Raw genomic sequence first — 13,417 nt, 5'->3', positions numbered from 1 at the left:
TTTGTCCGATCGACACCAAACTTCACAGATATCATCTACAGACCATGCCTCATTAATGCATTGCTTTTTGTCTTCGGAACTAAAACCGTTCGCGCATAACAGCCAATCGAAATTTGCGGCAAAGCCGCCAAACAGGAAGTGAGCTCATATCTCAGCAACCCATTCATCTATCATAACCAAACTTAGTCCATGGACTCAGGACCCAATCAGGGGGACGCTCAATAAATCTGGTGACCTTTGACCTCTAGGGGGCGCTGTAATTAAGAAACATGCCTTTTGGCCTGTAGCAGCAGTTGTGCTTAGAATTAAAACGCACTAGTGGTGTCTGGTACTACTGCTGAAGGTCCTTAGGCCGACCCAAGCCAACTTGTGATGTCATCGTAATTTATTCGGCCGCCATGTTAGATTTAATCAAAAACATCAAAAAGTTTTCACAGGTCGCAAATTTCATCTGATCTTCACCAACATTGGCACAGACCATCTTCAGACCATATCCTATCAATATATTGCTCTCTGGAACAATTGACAAAAGCATTCACCCGTAAAAGCCAATTGAAATTGGTGGCGAAGCCGCCAAACAGGAAGTGAGCTCATATCTCAGCAACCCTGCCATGTATCATAACCAAACTAAATACATATATTCATGACCCCATTAGGAGGACGCTCAAAACATTTGGTGACCTTTGACCTGTAGGGGGTGCTGCAATTAGCAATATTGCATTTTGATCTTCATCTTTTATTTTCTGATGTGAAACTGATGACAACATGTTCCATCCAGTTAATTCTTATGTGTGCGTGAAAGGGCAGGGCAGGGCAGGACGGGGTGGGACGGGCTGAGGTGATTAGGTGGGGGGGGCTGGCTGGCGGAGGCGGTGGCAATACTCAGCCCTGTTTCAGCCCTGTTCATCCCGGGTGTCTGCTGAGTTCTATCTTGTCACCGTGGCTACTCCGGCCTATTCTGCTTGGCCCCCTCATTGCTGCTTGCAGCTATATTTATTATTATTATTATGCTATAGGTTCCATTCAAATTACGCTATAGGCTATAGTGTTGTCACGATACCAAAATTATGACTTCGATACGATACCTGCCATAAATATCACGATGCTCGATACTGAAACGATACTACGGCGAAATCCTAAGATATCTGGAAAAGAAAGGACTCATACCTCCTCCAAGTGTATTGAGTCATTTGTGTTGAATTCGGTGCACTTTTGTAGTGTGCAGGTCAATTGTGGGTTCTAAACTTCTAAACTTCCTACATAATTATTATTTTTTATAGTCAGTAAAATAGTAGGCCTACTTTGTGTGATTAAGTCCTTGTTATAGTTCATTTGTTGTGTTGTGTTTTGGCAATAAAGTAGCTTTAAATAGCCAAACTAGGCTAGATCAAGGTCAGTGTTGAAATTACTGCATGCAAATCACTGAATGCTATGCAGAGGGGCCTAATCTTTAGGCCATCTGATGTACAGTATAGGCTACCCTAGGCCTTCCCGTGTTCATGGGATTTCTTTGACAGTTGCAAAGGGAAAAATGTGAGGATAGTCTTCTTTGCGCCCAGTGTACAAGTACGACGTTTGAACCACTCAGGTCTTCGTCAGATAGGCTTACACCTGTTACCTGTTGCAATATATCTGTGTGCATTACATTACGTCTATTTCTTTGATAACATGATTTGCTACCACGTAACAATAAGCCACTATTATTATTAGGACTCAACACGCTTTGATGGTAATATGCTGTGGGCTTTAATTAGCGCATTTCGGGTAACCTATCCTACATCTGGGCAATAATTATTGAACAAATTGCAGTCTACATGCCATGACAAATATTACCAGTAGTACTGACCGAACATGAAATAGATTGTTTGGTAGGGTTGGGTAATGTTATTCTGGCGTGAACATTGCGCTTTCATCATGTTAGCACCCTATGATTACAGCTCGTTATGTCTCGTCAAAATGATTACAGCTTGTTATGTCTCGTCAAAATTCATTGATGAAGGAAGGTTCGCTTTATCCCAGAGAACCATACTCGTTTCACTTTCACAAAACAGAAGAGAAGAACTTGCCACTAACCATGTAGTTGTGTTTCTAGCATATTCGTTAACCTGTCGTTCTTTGAACTCTTTAAAAATGTTGGGATATGTCTGCGAGGTGTTTAGCCAAGTTCCATGCGTAGCATACTGCTTTTAAATGACTTTGAAACATATTTTACAAACGGGCCTCTGTGTACCTGATGGCTTGCCTTCACTATTCGCGATGTATCTGAAATAGTTCCAGATTTCACATCACCTTTTGTTTTATCCACAAGGCCGAGGACTGTCGGCAAAAAACTATGTTGACGTTGCTGCGCACTCACTCACTCAGAGCTGCCTGCTTGACACGCCCACTTGCCTAGATGCGTGCAAGAAGCAGTGAGAGCAGCAGTTCATACAGACCGTTATTATTTTAATAAAGTATCGATTCTAAAAACGTCGGAAATCGTATCGTTTTTTGCGTGAAGGCATCGTGATACCTTTTTAGTATCGATACACCGTGCAACACTAATAGGCTATAGATCCTATGAGTCTAAGCCAGTGTTTCTCAAACTTTTCAGACCAAGGACCACTTACCCAATTAAACAAAAACTCACGGACCACAAAAAAAGAGTAGACCTACTTCAACAGTATATTCACAATAGGCCTACTCACTGAACCACCTTGCTTATTGCCTTTGCACCTTGCTTATTGTGTCAGAGGATTCATATGATTCAACTGGCATAGCTTACTTTAACTGTTTGGATTAACATACAAGTTGGTTCAACATTGCAAACAACTCATCTATATATTTGACCACGTTTGTTCACGGACTACTTGGGATAGCTTGCGGCCCCGGACCACACTTTGAGAAACACTGGTCTAAGCCATAGTAAAAAAGCCTAATTAGTGCATGAGCCATTGTGTTGTGTGTAAATAGAGGTTAACAAAGATATTCTATTCTAATAAAATGTGTGGGGGGATGGCCTGCCCCCACTGTTAAAAATAAATCTAGAAGAAACACTGAAGAGAATGACAAATCACACTTTCAATCTGTATTAAAATAAACTGTTCATCAGAAATTCAAGCCAATGATTTTTGGCTATACGTACAACCGGCACATCCAAGAACTTTGCATGTGCTGCATGCACCCGCCCCTTTTTAGTGGAAATATCACTGTTTGGATTGAATGGAAACCTATGGAGCTGCATCAAAGTGGGCAAAAAGGGCTTATACTTACTAAATCTTTGAACATACGTGAATAAGGTTGTTGTGAGAGATATCTGTGTGTTCATGGGGTTAAAGTGACCATTACATTCCTATTTTTAGCTCTTTCCAGTTTATTAACAGGAGTGTTTCCAGCTGCCCATGGCTGACTGTTTAACTACGTTTAACTTTATGTCATAACGTCAACTAAACATAAGTCACACCTTCATTTTATCACTTGAAATACGAACGTATTTCTTACAACTAGGTGAGATAATTGGCTATGTTATACTGAAGTTCCACAGTTTCAGTGGTACAGTTTCGGCATGGGTCAGTTACATATTTCTTCATAACAGTTTTGTTAGTAAAAGGATTGAATGTCCTGTGAACTAGATGTAACGTGTGACTACTAGCTATCGTTCCCATTAGAATCAATGATATAATGCTAGCTTGCGTTCCCTTAAAAAGGGATGCAGAGAAATTTCTCTTTATGACGATACACCGGTTGAAGTATAGGCCTAAAGTGATAAAAAAAAGAGCATTCCTGAATGTCTGCATTATTAACCTTAATTTGAACACATTCGTCTTAACCATGAAAGTGACTGTTCATAGCCTATTGCATAATTTTGTTAGAGAAAAATAGGCATATCCACATGATCGGTATAAAGACGGGAGCAAAATCTATTGACAGAAATCTATTGAGTCTGGCTGCGACTCTTTGCGCATCAGGCTACTGAACGAGACCGAATGTAACTGCGCAACAGCTCAAGTCTAAATGTAATCAAGCGGTGTCTGGGTTCTCGGCAAGTTTGAGTTATTAATCAAGTATAGTATATAGTATAAGTATATATACTTTTTTGATCCCGTGAGGGAAATTTGGTCTCTGCATTTAACCCAATTGGTGAATTAGTGAAACACAAACAGCACACAGTGAAACACACAGTGAGGTGAAGCACACACTAATCCCGGCGCAGTGAGCTGCCTGCTACAAAGGCGGCGCTCGGGGAGCAGTGAGGGGTTAGGTGCCTTGCTCAAGGGCACTTCAGCCGCGGCCCACTGGTCGGGGCTCGAACCGGCAACCCTCCGGTTACAAGTCCAGAGTGCTAACCAGTGGGCCACGGCTGTCCCATAAATAATAATCAAGCCTTGTTTCTAGTGCATCTTAGATGATTGTGTTCATGGCAATTCAAGCATTATCTATGGGGAAGTACATCACATACAAATACACGTCATGTTATCTTGATCTTAGAGAATGTTGCAGGCTGCATGGTAGTAGGCTGTCACAAGGAGACTGCGCAGCAGTGGTGCCATGTCATTTCTCCGACGCTCCATTGTTCCGTCCTCTCAATAACCCGAAAAATTCCCTTTGTTCCTATAATAGCCCACTAGTCCAACTTCCCTTTGTTTGGAAAAAAGCTCCGCTCTGCTCCGACATCCCATTGTTCCGACCATATAGGCTTTTGTGGATCACCTCCCATAATCTAAAATCTGAATCAACAATAACAAGCGAAATTACTTTTCTCTAGCTTGTTAACACATTTAAATGTTTATCTTTGAAAAACTGAAATAAAAATGTAGGCTGTCCAACAGGGTAAAGTTAGTTTTGGGTTGGATATGTATTTATATTTCCATAAGCCTGCAATGATAATGAATAGGAATGGGGCATATCCCTGCACTAACCAATGTGAAACTAACTTGATCAGTGAGACGACGCCTCATCTTGGCTGTTTCAAACAGGAAACTTTGGGATTCTAAACATGTTAAACAAGGCAAAAATAAATAATTGTCCCCAATAGTAAAACTATCAGTCCAAGATTCAAAGGAATTAATCTTGCCGTTCAAATGCCAATTAAATCCCAAATAAAAAGAGATCTCTTCATTTTGGAGGTGAGTGTCGCTAAATAAGGTGCAGAGATTGTGTGGATTAGGCTAGGCTACTGAAGGCTAAACCTATGCAGAATCGTCCACAGAATAGTCCAAAATAATCCAGAGATTGTTGTATAGGCTACTTTTAGTTATAAAGTAATAGGTTTGCATCCACATTTGAACAGTTTGCATGCACGCTGGGAGAGAGCATGCACAGAGATGCGCAGATCAGCGTTTGTCACCTTGCCAAAAATAAATAAGCCATCACTTTGAATCATGCCAAATGGGTCTTTGTGTGATGTTTGTAGCCTACAATTTAGCCTATTTCTAACCTTTCCCTGCCTCAACTAAATAATAGTCTGTCACACATATTAAACTTGAAATATTCATATAATATATGTATAATATATTAATTATGCAGCCTCAATAAAACCAAATGTCGGTCCAGTGAGTGATGGTTTGTTTTTCACCTTTAGACTAGGCTATACATTGAACTTTTCTTAGTTAGATTTTGTTTACTTTAAAGTCTGTTTAGAATTTCAAAATAATTTTGTCCACCATGCTTTCTCATGAGACTTGAAGATGTCCAATCAGACTTCAGGCTATATGCTTTCCCCGAACATCTGTTTAAAATAAGGCTGCAAAAATGTTACGTTATTCACATCCCGACACACTATTTTCTGCTCCCATCGTACACGGTATGCGCTGCGCTCGCTAGGTTGCTCTTGGTTGAGGTAATATCCCAAAAATTATTGTTGTGGTTGACGCCTTGCGTATTACTAATGAGAGTGAAATTCGCCTTGTGTTGTTGCAAGGGAGGCCGCCGTGGTTGGAAAATATGATAGTGACGTCAAGTCGGCTCGGGGCATTTTTCCTTTATCGGAGGTCGTAAATTCCGATGTGGCATGTCATGAAGGCCATATGTTCGCAGAGAACTACCTCCTCAGATTGTTTGTGATTGTTTGCAAACACCACGTGTCTGTTGCATGGCGGCTGCGTGGCGTTTTCTATGTGTTTGCCTACCAGAAGCGTGTCTGTGGAGCTGCAACGGCAATTAAAACGTCTCTCTCACGTAATCTTTTTTCTTCACTGTTTTAAATGGAAACGCTTCCAACACACTTGCGTGTGGCGTGAAAAATAGGCGTGAGTCCTATTCCTAGCCTGCACGCGTTTTCGGCGCGGCTCGAGACGTGCGTGTCACGCAGGCGGTGTGCAAGGTCTAACCTGTTAACATGAGAGCCGAAATAAAAACTGACACGCTCACGCCACGCACCCGGTGTGAAACGGGCCTAATGGTCGGTTTCCACACACCGAAATTTTGCGTCGCTCTCATTGAGGTTGAATGGAGACGAAATTCGCCCTGGTTGGGCGAAATGAGAGTGAATCGCCGAGGCAGGCGAAACAAAGTTGGCGAAAGTTTAACTTTATTCAAATGAGGACTATTCGAGAACCAATTAGGTTCGCATGTTTGTGTTTGGAGGCGGGAATAACAAAAAAGTCTGACCAAGATGGCATCCTGAGCTGTAACACAAAAATTTGTATGTGATTAAAATGTTTCTACACGAACATTGGCACTTGTATCAACACGAATTGTATATGCCACACGAACTTAGTCAGGGCACATACACCACTAAATAGACCACTATATGTTTAAACACTCAAACTTTTTAGCTAGCTGAAAGGCCAATTGGTAGTATTTTTGGACATTGGATTGCATTGTAAACATAGCTAGACAGCTAGGCTACATGCTGCAACACAGGTACGAAATATATTATGTCTTATTGACCTTGTTGTTTATATGAACATGAATTGTTGTTTATGGGCAACATCAACTTAGTCGAGGTATAAAGACCCCTGGATATCTTCATTAAGTACTTAAACTTTTGAACTAGCTGATTAGCCTAATTAGCTTACTTGCCACCACTGGCTAGACACTGCAGTCAAAAGGTTAGCGATTTGGCCGTCACGCCCCCGAGGCGAAATTTCGCTGGTCGAAATTCTCGAGATGTTTCGCTGTGTAGAAACCCACCGTAATGTGTTTCATAGCGCATGCCGCGTGTCATGTGACCCCCCCCTCCCTTAGGCTATGTCAGAGCCCGTCTACGGAGATAATCCTATACATACCGAATTTGGCTGCAGTTCACCTAGATGGCGATCGCGGGCGAGTCCAACATACATGGGGTCCTATGGAGCTACATGGCTAAATTTATTGTTTTCACCTATTTAACGAAAAACCCTCAGGTTTTATTTTATTTTTCGCAAAATGGATATGGATTATCAATCAAAAGTGAAATAATCCGGGAGTCATGTCCTTTCGTTTTCTTACAGGTTGGGTCGTTGTTGCCCATAACACGCTAGCATTGTATTTAAAAAATATAATACTCAACCAAGTGTATTTTCTTTGCCTCCCCTTTCGAATACAATATTCAAATTACTTGAAAAAAAATTATATCCCGAGAAAAGTGAATTTTGAGGCGTACAGCTCCATAGACCTCCATTCATTTTTGACTCGCCTGCGAGTGCCCTCATGTGGAACCACAGAAGGAACTGCAACCAGTTCAGAAACCGGAAGTTTTCCGAGAGTGGAAGTTCTTCCCTTATTAGACATTCTCTGCTCATATTCTGACTAGAATTTGAGTATACCTCAGGCTATTTTAAGTTGTATTTTCATAAATTCTTTGGAACTAGTGAAAAGGTAAATCAATGCTTGGTGCATGGACGTATTATGAACTTTCGGGCCCCTGGGCCAAGATGCATTAAGGGCCCCCCACTAATTGTGGGGTCCTCCCCCAGAACATTTTTAATTTGTTTGATGTGATTTCCTGTATTCTGGTGCATTTTGGGGATGGTCAATACTTTAATTCAATCAGATTCATAGCCTACATCCTGATTTGTTGATATTGAGGCAATGATTCCATGCAAAGGCTTGGGCCCAAGGGCCCCTTGTGGGGTATACTACGAATCTCGATTAGTGCGTTAGCGAGGTATGTTGCGCTTTAAGCAAAAAAAGCCAGGGTATGCTGTGTGGATCTGTTTTAGAGCTATATCACCATGGTATCTTATGCTGTCAACCAAACCTGGTCGGGAGGAGGTTATGTGCTAAGTTATAGCTCAAATCGTGTAATTTACCGCCCACTGACCAATCAATTGTGTTGAAAAACAAAGTTCTCTCACGTGTAGGATTCTGTCATATATCTTACAGGAGGAGCTCCGCCTCTATAACATTTTGGATCTCGAATGCGCTTTAATAGTGCTGTGCGTTCAAATATCCCACTATGGATGTGCATACCATACAACAACGGATGACAATTGATTTATTTGAGGTTATAGGTTAGACACAAAAAATGACCGCAGTGTAGAATAAGCTATCGCTCATGAATGCGGAAGTAATTGTTTTTAAATTGAGGCGGTATTGTGCGTCTCCACGGTTAACGATTGCCCAACGTCATCCCAACACCGAGAACGCGCACAGATCTGAGCTGAAAGCCTAGTTTGACAAATATATCACATAACTGCTATCGTAGTATCACTTATTATACGGCTCTTCACAATGCTAGTAAAACGCTCCATTGACTTGAATGGGATTTCCCAAAGTTCTAGTGGTAAATAAATTCATGTAATTACCGCTGCAAACATATAATTACCGCTGTCAATGGCAACGGGTTTTGTGCTTCTGATACGTCTTTCATATCACTACGCAAGGACTGGAACTTCATTCAAACGTGAAAGCAGACGGTTGATCAGTTGTGTTCTAAAGAATGTTTGATTCAAGTTCAGCAGCGTGTGTTGTTGAAAACTATTTGTTTCTCAGCAAATGCCACGATGAACGGTAACAAATAGGCTAGGTTATGTAGGCTAAAGTCTTATCGCGGGGAGTTTATTATTTCGTTTTGGCAAGTAGCCGTATAATAAGCGGGATAATGTATAGAACGCCGGTCATTACCTTCAGGGCGGAACAAGACCGCTGCGCGTCGGGGTCCGGTTCGCCCTGTCGGGACTTATTTTCCCAGTAATGACCGGCGTTCTATACATTATCCCTTACTTAACGTATACCCCTGAGTCAAGGCTTTGTGAAGCCTCGCTATGTCTACATAGCCTAGATATGTCTAACGTGCTTCATAGTATACCCCACTGATCCCTTAGTCCCCTATTGACAACAGTCAATAATGTGACCCGATTTAAAGTTGTTGTCACCCCTTTGGACACTCTTAAGTTCGTCCTTGAAACAGTGAAATATTCACGGGCAGGCACGTGCAGAGAAGGGGGGCTACAGGGGCTCTAGCACCTGCCCTTTTGCCCCTTTGATGTCCAAGTGCCCTTTTCACAAGACCCGTTTTTTACTTTTTAAAATGTGTAATACTTCCGCTAGTTCCAACGTGAATATTCCCTAAAATGTCTCATTAATAGTTTGTGAAATTAGAAATGTACAAATATAACAATTTTCTGTGTTAATTGAAATGCCTTGCGGCCACCAATCTGTGACGTCATACATTCAGTGAACTCTCAGAAGGTGCACGCAGGCACAGTGCTGCAGGAGACGTTTGGGAGCACGGTAAGGTCACTTGGCAGTTAGCCTATCTGAACATGCAATAGTATTCAGCTTAGAGATAGAGAATAAAATGTTTAAAGTTGTTTCATGTTTAATGAAGTAGGCTATCAAACCCGTTTTAACCATGTCATGGTCCATTCATTTCAATAACCTGGCAGCTTCGAAAATCTAAGGCTGAACGTTCATATTCTGTTTAGGTTACTATGTTATAGTAGTAGACCTAGTTCATAAAACAGAGTAGGCAAACCTTTTCCAAAAATGTCATAAGCCGACGACATAGGCTACTGTAGTTGTTTAACTAACCCAATTCCACACGTTGTTCTCTGTTTACAGTAGGCCTAGGCTACATTATGAGTCATTTCACTCACGCACAGCCCGTGAATCTGCAAGACACCAGCTTGCTAATGGTGGTAGTTCACTGATAAACATAAAAATTATAGCCTGACAAGCCAGTGCCCATTTTCCCGATAATGACGGAGACACGCTCTTACAAGGGTTTTCTACGATTCATCTTACGATCGTTTGTTTGGTTTGCTCGTAGCGTGAACGCGCGTGCACTGCTCTTAAGATGCTCTTAAGGGGAGCTGTCCACGTTAATAGTTCTGAAATATCCTCTGATTTGACGGTGATGTCAGGTGACTGCACGTCACAGCTATAGGCCTACCATTTAAACTTCGGATCTACACATTAATTCACATCAATACGAAAATAGAAACACTTTGACATCTGCATGTAAGCATCCCAAGTAGGTTATATACCACACAGAGACATAAATAATTGTAATTATTTTAAGATTAGATTGTTGCACCATGCAATAATTTTTCGCGGTGTCACTTAAGAACACGTTTGAAGATAAGAAAGAAGTCGAGTAAGAAAGAGAGGAAATGTGTAGGCTTAGATTTTGATGCAGTAGGCTACAGACTAAACCACATGTTGCTTTCTCTGCTTTTTACCTCATAGGCCTAATAAAATATAGCCTTCACTTAGCAAAGATAATGTCAAACTTTTGGCAACGTCTCGTTTCCTCAGAGATTTCCACAGAGATTCCAAAAATAATTCCGTGGAAATGCATGGATTCCAGTCGCTGCTACTGGAAGAAACTGGAATCCATGCATTTCCACTGAATTATTTTTGGAATCTGATCCCTTATCATACCTGTTCATTCTTACTCGTCGCTCGACTTATCGTGACTAAATTCAAGATGGCTGCAAACGCTAAACTTCTTGAAGATACTGTCTGTATAAATCGTCTAGTAAGTAAACTACCAGAGCTTTTTCAAAGTTCTCAATGTCTCGTTTTAAATGTCAGGGCCCTCGGAAGTCTACCAATGAAGTGTGGAGATACATTGACCCTTGTAAATGGTGTAAAACAGTGATTTATTTGCATGGCTAGCCCGATGCCGAAGCACCACCATTGAAAAAGCTGTTGGTAGCATCGGCTAACTAGCGCCAGATTTTGGAGTGCAGGGGACAAGCCGAGGTGGGCTATGAGACATACGTTCACACTCAGTATCATGTTTCAACACACTTTAGGTCAATATCACACCGGAATTCTCCTTTAATGAGGACATACAGGGCTTTTTATGCCTCGACTAAGTTGATGTTGCCTATAAACAACAATTCATGTTCATAGAAACAACAAGGTCACTAAAACATCATATATTTCATACTTGTGTTGCAGCATGTAGGCTAATGTTAGCAGCATTATAATGACATTCTAATGTCTGAAAGGCTAATGATATCGGCTACCTGAAAAGTTAAGTGTTTAAACTAGCATTTACAGTGTTCTATTTGATGGTGTATTGGCCCTGACTAAGTTTGTGTGATATATAAACCACAATCCTTGTTGATACAAGTACCAATGTTCGTCTAGAAAGTTTTTATTCACATTAAGATTTTCGCAGTAAAAGACTCTGGGTATTCGCTGAGAAAGTTTACGCACTTTCAACCAATCAGAGGCATCACTGTGGGATTGTTCATGATTATGGGTAATGAAATACTTATCCAAGACATCGCGAATATAAGACATTTATCTCAAAACAAGGTTGGTGCCCCTTATAGGCCTACTTTACCTGCAAACAATGTAAGAGGCCTCTGCTGACTGCATCAGTGCTCAAAGTATTCTAAAAGTTTATCAATTAATTGTTAATAACTAACTAACTTCTATTCAAGTCATAATTCTGGAACTTTCTGGTATAATTATTTATATTTTTTATTCACTCGTTCAAATATTCATACAGAGTTCACAAAGTTCTCATCAGGTGAGTGAAAGTTAGAATGGTGGTCATTTCAGATGTTTCTGCCACCACTTCATAAAACTCATAGTTTGAGAACTTTAAATTATTTGTAGGATATTGCTTGTTCACAACTTCAGCTGTGTATGCAAAGTTCAGAGTTCAAAATATACTTTTGGGACTCCCTGCTTATAGTTTTGAGAATGCTATTATTAGTATTATTTCATTTGAGCTACATTTTACACTGATATGGTAAGATGGCAATATAAACACAGATAACAATGGTATTAAATTGCAATAGCCTATAGACTAAATGTAATGGAATATTTAACTAAGGTAGACTGCCTTTGTTCACAGTGCTAAGCTATTTATGGGTACTGATATACTCCGAGTCTCTGGCCCTCTCTTAGAGCCAGGCATAGTGAGCTGGCCCTCGGAAGAAAAAGTTTGGGGACCACTGCTCTATAGGCTGCGAGGCGCGCACCAGGAGAAATGACATGGATTGATTCTGTTATAGCAGGATCGAATCCAGTTTAATGCTAGTTTGCAAAACATTTGTCTGTAATGGAGCGCTCGTGGTGTATGAAAAACGACTTCAACCCGCCTAAAACAACTTGTTTGTGAATGTCAGAACTCTGTAACTCTGTATTAGGTTATGAGCGCATGCACGCGCAAGGAAACCAGGATAAACCAGAGGGCACAAAAACAGGCAAGTGTTTCCCATAGACAGTAAGGTGTTTTGCCCCAGCAATGGCGGCTGCATTCACGTATGCCACCTTAACTCGACGGACAATGCGGGATCTAGCTTACCCGCGTTATCTATACCGGTGACACTGTTCTAGTTCAACTGGAAAACCGTAGCAAAACTTTGTGATATGCACCGGGAGTTCTGCCATTGAGTAGGTGTCCCTTGCATTTGGAGTCAGGAATTATAGGCTACGTTTTTAACAAATCTGTCTGGAATGATTCAAAGCCTCAATAACCTCTCACCATCACCAAGTTATCCTGTTACGTGACTAATATCGGTAGCCGCCAGTCGGCTGATGTTAACATTAGCATCTATCCAAGTTACTGATCGACTCTGTTGTTTCTCTTGGTATGTTGTACACAAACAGTGCCAAAGATTCACTAACATTACTCTCGGTGAGATATTGTAGTTGAATATCCTCTCCTTCAGTTGCTTCGAACAGATTAGCCAGAGACGGCTAGTAGACAATCTTTGGAATAGCTGTCTGCAGAGCAGCAACCAGGCAGCAACGTGAAACTAGCGACAGTAACGAAAATTCCAATATGGTCGCCATTCGCTAATCTTTCAAAATAAAAGTCATAACTTATTCATTAGTTTTTCAAAACTGAACTGGAAAATTGTTATTATATATAATGGCATGTCGAATTTTTATATATAATAGATGAAAACGCTTCTTTTTTTGATTCCATGTTTCATTATTGTCTTACAAACCTGTGGCAGTGTCATTTTCAGTCAGAACAAGCATATTGATAAAGAGATAATCAACATTAAATCAATATTTGCCAGGGGAATGAATAATTTTG

General features: G+C 40.9%; 1 protein-coding gene across 4 annotated transcripts in view; it reads right to left on the bottom strand.

The window, feature by feature from the left end:
• Positions 1 to 13,417, bottom strand: part of vrk3 (VRK serine/threonine kinase 3) — a 118,474-nt gene that overhangs the window by 92,856 nt on the left and 12,201 nt on the right. The window contains exon 1 of one of the 4 annotated variants that reach the window (XM_076287941.1): positions 13,000 to 13,124. The exons of 1 other annotated variant lie outside the window; for it this stretch is intronic. The gene's annotated coding sequence lies outside the window, so the exon portion shown is untranslated. 2 more of the 4 variants (XM_076287942.1, XM_076287943.1) reach the window with 2 other exon arrangements.

Source organism: Alosa pseudoharengus, unplaced genomic scaffold, assembly GCF_046254945.1.
Source record: "Alosa pseudoharengus isolate Yale_2024_CS ecotype anadromous, Long Island Sound unplaced genomic scaffold, YU_APseudo_1.1 YU_APseudo_1.1_scf_16, whole genome shotgun sequence".
NCBI classification, from domain to species: Eukaryota; Metazoa; Chordata; class Actinopteri; order Clupeiformes; family Clupeidae; genus Alosa; species Alosa pseudoharengus.
The sequence above is the reverse complement of the archived record's forward strand: the minus strand, read 5'-3'. Positions and strand labels throughout refer to the sequence as shown.